We start from the raw sequence: 6,430 nt of genomic DNA on the forward strand, positions 1-6,430 counted from the left end.
TCCCCCCGGCTGTGACATCCTGAGGAAAGGGTGACCCGTGTATTATGTAAATTCTCCTTCCTAACTATACTTAATATCATACCTGGCTCAAAGTAGACCTTCTGCTGTTCCATCAGTTTTTTTAAATGGTCCTACTGTCAGCTTCACAAGGCTTACATGATTGTTTTCATTATTGCTATGAGTATATCGATAACAAAACACAAAGTTAACGCTTTTCACATATGCAATTTGGTGACATCAGTTGCATCAAATGTGTTGTGCAGCCATCACCAATACAGGTTGTCCAATTCCTACCACCATTAGCAGAAACTCAGTCCTCCCTAAACACTGGGTCCTCTTCCTCATCCCCTGCCCCACCTGGTAACCACTACGCCATGCTTTCTCGAGTCTCGCCCAGATCTAGGATCTAAGATCAGGCATCGCCAATCAAAGGTCAAAATAGCTTGACCTAAAAGTATACAATCAGATCTCTGGCTCACTAGTGGTAGGACCTGCATTTTAAGCATCCTCTAATGTCGATGTGACCATGCTGTCCTATAGCAGCCACTTGCAGCTTCAGCCTCTTTTGCAGAGAGCATCAGAAACACTGTACATTAGCCTCTCTTGGAGCAAATGGCACTTCAGCTTGACCAAGTTTAATGTCCATATAAAAATCAGAAATGCCAGAAATTGAGGCATATAGAAACATCTCTCATCTCATCTCTTCTTCAGGCTCTGTCTGCCATCTGCATCCTCCACCCCGACTGCCAAGCTGCATCTGACCACTTTCCATCTAGAAAGCTCATTCTCGGTGGAATACTTGAATCAGAACTAATGACGGCAATAACTAAAATGGTCCTATGAATTCATGCGCTGCACAACAGGAATGCGTTTACTGGGTTACTTAGCCTTGGCATGCCAGGTCTGTTAATGCGCTCTGCCTGCCTTCACTGCAGACACACTTCAGAGAATGTGGGCCTGCAGTTAAAGCCGTAGGAGGCCAGAGAAACCTGGAGAGCTAAAGGAAGAACCCCCGTCACCTCCTTTGGGATATTAGAGCCATTCACTAACAGGAACAAAAGCATCATTTCAGAGCAGAGGGTTAGGCAGAGGGAGGGTCCGTTTTGTAGGCTTTGCTCACCTGTTGGGGTATTGATTTGGGGGAGGTTGTTTGTCTGTCTATTTATTTGTTGCTTCAGCCTCAGTTTAGATAAGAAACCTGAGACTCCACTCGGAGCATAAAGTTGTGTCTGGGCTGTGATGCTCCAGCCACCTAACTCACAGAGGAGGAAGGAAGGAAGGCAGTCAGAAAGGCAGGAAGACACTAAGAAGGAAGGAAGCAACTGGCCTTTCCCCTAGTTTTTCTCCCACTCGGCTATGAAGGCATGGCTCTAGCTCTATGAAGAGGAAATGCAATGAAAGGAAATCAATTCAATATTACATAGCCAATGCATGAAAATGATTAGCTTGATCCTCAGCTGATTCCATCATGATAAGTAAAATATTGGAATTAACAAACAGCATCAAGAAATGTCTGAAGTTAAAATATAGATCATGGGGGTTAATACTTTGGACACTGAACCAAAAATGAGTTGGCTTTAAAGTTCCTCTCCACGTATGGCCTGCTGTGAGACCTTGAATAAACCACTTATCCTTTCTGAGTCTTAAAAGAAGAAATGTTTATATAAAAGATAATTAAAAACTCACTGTCATTGAGTTGATTCTGACTAAGAATGCTATAGAATATAGTAGAACTGCTTTTTATGATTTCAGAGAATGTAAGTTTTTATAGGAGCAAACAACCTCGTCTTTCTCCCAGGGAGCAGCTGGTGGGTGTGAAATGCTGACCTTACAGCTAGTAGCCCATGCTTAACCCATCGTGCCACCAGGGACCCTCTGAATGCCCACAAGAAAGAAATCAAAACAGTCAAATTGGTTATAATAAGAATTATACAATGTAACATTTAACCTATAGAAAAGTAAGCCTTTATTATTTTAAAACAATTTTATTGACATGTAATTCACATGTCATCCAATTCAAAAGCTCAATCACGTTACAAAGAGTTGTCCACAATGAGAATAGAGATACCAGGAGGATAAGGTGAAGGTGGGGGAAGAAGGGGAGAATTGATCATAAGGATTGACATATAACCCTCTCCCAGGGGGACAAACAGCAAAAAAGTGTGTGAAGGGTGACAGAGGATGATGTAAGATATGAAAATAATAATCTATCACTTATCAAGAGTTCATGAGGTAGGGAGGGCAGGGAGGAAGGAGGGGGAATGAGCTGATTGACACCAAGGGCTCAAGTTAAAAGAAAACGCTTTGAAAATGATTATGACAACATATGTACAAATGTATTTAACACAATGGATGAATGTATGGATTGGGATGAGAGATGTAAGAGCCCCCAATAAAAGTATTTAATTGAAAAAAGAGTTGTTCAATCATCACTGCAGTCAATTTCAGAAACTTTGCTTTCTTGTATTCATTACTAGCTCCCCGTTTTTCCTCAACCCTCTCTGCTGTAACCCTAAGAAACTACTAATCCATACTGGCTCTATAGATTTACCTTTCCTGATGTCATATACAGAAAAGTATGCAAAAGATAATAATAATAAAAGAAAACAGTAAAACTTCAATCGTAAAGAAAGCAGAAAATATTAAAAACTAGAGTAGTCAAAATGGGTCAAAATGATAAGGTGTTAAAATTGAACCCAAACACCCATTTTCCAATGTATCCTATCTGAGAGTACGACTGTTCATATCCCTGGTCTATGGTCAGAGACTTAATCCATGTGGGGATCCTACACATGGAACTGAGACTTTCACTGCTATCCACAGCCTGTGTAAACTGAATGCTCAGAATTTAAACTCTAATACTGTTCCCTCCTCTGGATTTGGATTTTATTATTTACAATTAAATCACACAGCGTGTTTCTTCTTCTATGCAGACTTGGCTGACATCTCACTTAGAAGACAGCTTGTTTTAAGATGGGGCTTTGGGCCTGGTAGGGAATCATCAAGGGTAAGGTAATGTAACGAAGTGGTATAGCTGTAACCCAGGTGGGGATGGAGCATGATAGTGGGGCAGGAGGAAAGTGAAGGGAAAAAGAGGAAAGAGCTAGGAGGCAAAGGGCATTTATAGAGGTCTAGACAAAGACATGTACATATGCAAATATATATATAAGGATGGGGAAATAGATCTATGTGCCTATACTTATAGGTTTAGTATTAAGGTGGCTGAAGGACCTTGGGCCTCTACTCAAGCACTCCTTCAATGCATGAATACTTTCTTCTATTAAATTGGCATTCTATGATTCTCACCCTCCCGACACAACCGCTGAAGCCAAAGTGGGTGGACAAGCAAATGTGGTGAAGAAAGCTGATGGTGCCCAGCTATCAAAAGAGATAGTGTCTGGGGTCTTAAAGGCTTGAAGGTGAACAAGCGGCCATCTAGCTCAGAAACAACAAAGCCCACATGGAAGAACACCCCAGCCTGTGCTATCGCGAAGTGTCGAAGGGATCAGGTATAAGGTATCATCAGGGGGAAAAAAATGTTACCAAAGTGAATGAAGGGGGAAGTGCAGAGTGGAGACCCAAAGCCCATTTGTCGGCCACTGGAGATCCCCTCACAGAGGGGTTTCAGGGAGGAGATGAGTCAGTCAGGGTGCGATGTAGCACCGAGGAAGAATACAACTTTCTTCCAGTTCCTAAATGCTTCCTCCCCCCCCCCCCCGCCCCCAAACTACCATGATCCAAATTCTACCTTGCAAGTCTGGATAGAGCAGAGGAAGTCCACTGCTGCAGATAAGAGCTGGAGGAACAGGGAATTCAGGGAGGATGATACCTGGACCAGGGGTGTGAGGGCGATACTGGAAGGGTAGAGGGTGAGTGGGTTGGAAAGAGGGAACTGATTACAAGGATCCACATGTGACCTCCTCCCTGGGAGATGGACAACAGAAAAGGGGGTGAAGAGAAACGTCAGACAGGACAAGATATGACAAAATAATAATTTATAAATTATCAAAGGCTCATGAGGGAGGGGGAAGGGGGGAGAGATGGGGGCGAAAAGAGGACTTGATGCAAAGGGCTTAAGTGGAGAGCAAATGCTTTGAGAATGATTAGGGCAAAGAATGTACAGATGTGCTTTATACAACTGATGTATGTATATGTATGGATTGTGATAAGAGTTGTATGAGCCCCTAATAAAATGCTGGAAAAAAAACAGAAGGGCCTAATGTTGTCATAACATATTATTTAAAATATACATATCGCCACTTCGAATCTGCTTCTCAGCTTCTTCTCGAACTTGTGTCGGTCCCTCCGCTGCCTCCCAGTAGCCCTCAGCATGTCGTCTGTCAGGATAACCCAGAAGACCCACAGGATGTCCTCTGGCCCCTGGGGGGCCTTCAGCAGCCGCTCCTACACCAGCATGCCCACCCCCAACATCAGCTTCTCGTCCTACTCCCGGGTGGGCAGCGGCAGCAGCAGCCTCCGGGATCCCCTGGGCACCGGCCTGGGTATGGTCGGGGGCTTCAGCGGGGCAGGAGGTGTGGGGGGCATCACGGCCGTCACGGTGAACACAAGCCTGCTGAGCCCCATAGAGTTGGAGTCGGACCACAACATGCAGGCTGTGCGCACCCAGGAGAAGGAGCAGATTAAGACCCTCAACAACAAGTTTGCCTCCTTCATCGACAAGGTGCGGTTCCTGGAGCAGCAGAACAAGATGCTGGAGACCCAGTGGAGCCTTCTGCAACAGCAGAAAACCTCTCGTAGCAGCATGGACAACATGTTCGAGAGCTACATCAACAATCTCAGGCGGCAGCTGGAGATGCTGGGCCAGGAGAAGCTGAAGTTGGAGGCAGAGCTGGGCAGCATGGAGGGGCTGGTGGAGGACTTCAAGAATAAGTACGAAGACGAGATCAACAAATGAACAGAGATGGAGAATGAATTTGTCCTCGTCAAGAAGGACGTTGATGAAGCATGCATGAACAAGGTGGAGCTGGAGTCCCGCCTGGAAGGGCTGACGGATGAGATGAACTTCCTCAGGCAGCTGCATGAAGAGGAGCTCCGTGAGCTGCAGGCCCAGATCTCGGACACGTCTGTGGTGCTGTCCATGGACAAAAGCCGCTCACTGGACATGGACGGCATCATCGCCAAGGTCAAGGCCCAGTACGAGGAGATCGCCAACCGTAGCCGGAGCATGTACCAGATCAAGTATGAGGAGTTGCAGGCCCAGGCTGGGAAGCATGGGGATGATCTTCATTGGATTAAGACGGAGATCTCAGAGATGAACCGGAACATCAACCGGATCCAGGCTGAGATTGAGGGGCTCAAAGGCCAGAGAGCATTCCTGGAGGCTGCCATCGCGGACGCGGAGCAGCGTGGGGAGATGGCCATCAAGGACGGCAACAGCAAGCTGGCCGAGCTGGAGGCTGCCCTGCTTCGGGCCATGCAGGACATAACACAGCAGCTGCGTGAGTACCAGGAGCTGATGAACGTCAAGCTGGCCCTGGACATCGAGATCGCCACCTACCGCAAGCCGCTGGAGGGCGAGGAGAGCCATCTGGAGTCCGGGATGCAGAACATGAGCATCCACACGAAGACCACCAGTGGCTACTCCGGTGGGCTGACCTCGAGCTACGGGGGCCTCACGAGCCCTGGCCTCACCTATGGCTTGAGCTCCCTGCAGTCCACCTTCAGCCCAGGCAGAGGCTCCAGCTCCTTCTCCCGAGCCAGCTCCACAAGGCCGTGGTGGTGAAGAAGATCGAGACCCGGGACAGGAAGCTGGTGTCCGAGTCTTCGGATGTCCTGCCCAAGTGAATGTCCCTGTGACCCCTCACAGCCTGTCCCCGACCCTGCCTGCCCAGGGCTGTGCAGGGGCACCAAGGGAACAGGAGGCAGGATGATTGACCCAGTCCTCAGCCCACCCTGTGGGAATCAACTACTTGGGGTGGGGGGCGATATCCCCTTTGCCCAGAGCCCCCAGTGAAAGCAATGGTCTTTTGTAAAATAAAACCTGACAACTTATATATATATATACTCAATAGGAATTGATGCCTAGATTGTAATAAGAGCTGCAAGAGCCTGCAATGAAATGATCTTTAAATAAAAAAATCAAGCCCAAGCCCAAAAAATAAATAAATAAATAAAATATACATATCAATTAAAATGTATGAAGCATTCAAATGAATAAAAACTATGATTCAGAGAAAGCTAATAGTCAATTAAAATCAGATAATGTTTTAAAAAATAAATCAGATAATGAGTATAAAAAAAAGATGGGGTTTTGAGACCCCAGACTGTTCTTTCTGCTAGCTGAGCACGATATGCTTCCTTCCCTACAGTAGGCTACAGAACCCATAGCTTCGGCGGTGTCTTCATGAGAGCAAGCACTGAGTGGGGTTATGCCATAAGAACGAATTGTTCTTTGATTTGGGCTACGATT

The 6,430-nt window shown here is 46.3% G+C and overlaps 1 pseudogene; it reads left to right on the forward strand.

Annotated features, from left to right (window-relative positions):
- The first annotated feature begins 4,330 nt into the window (after nucleotides 1-4,330).
- On the forward strand, nucleotides 4,331-5,805 carry LOC142439505 (keratin, type II cytoskeletal 8 pseudogene; annotated as a pseudogene).
- The last annotated feature ends 625 nt before the right edge of the window (nucleotides 5,806-6,430 follow it).

The sequence above is a fragment of the Tenrec ecaudatus genome, chromosome 1 (assembly GCF_050624435.1).
Source record: "Tenrec ecaudatus isolate mTenEca1 chromosome 1, mTenEca1.hap1, whole genome shotgun sequence".
NCBI classification, from domain to species: domain Eukaryota; kingdom Metazoa; phylum Chordata; class Mammalia; order Afrosoricida; family Tenrecidae; genus Tenrec; species Tenrec ecaudatus.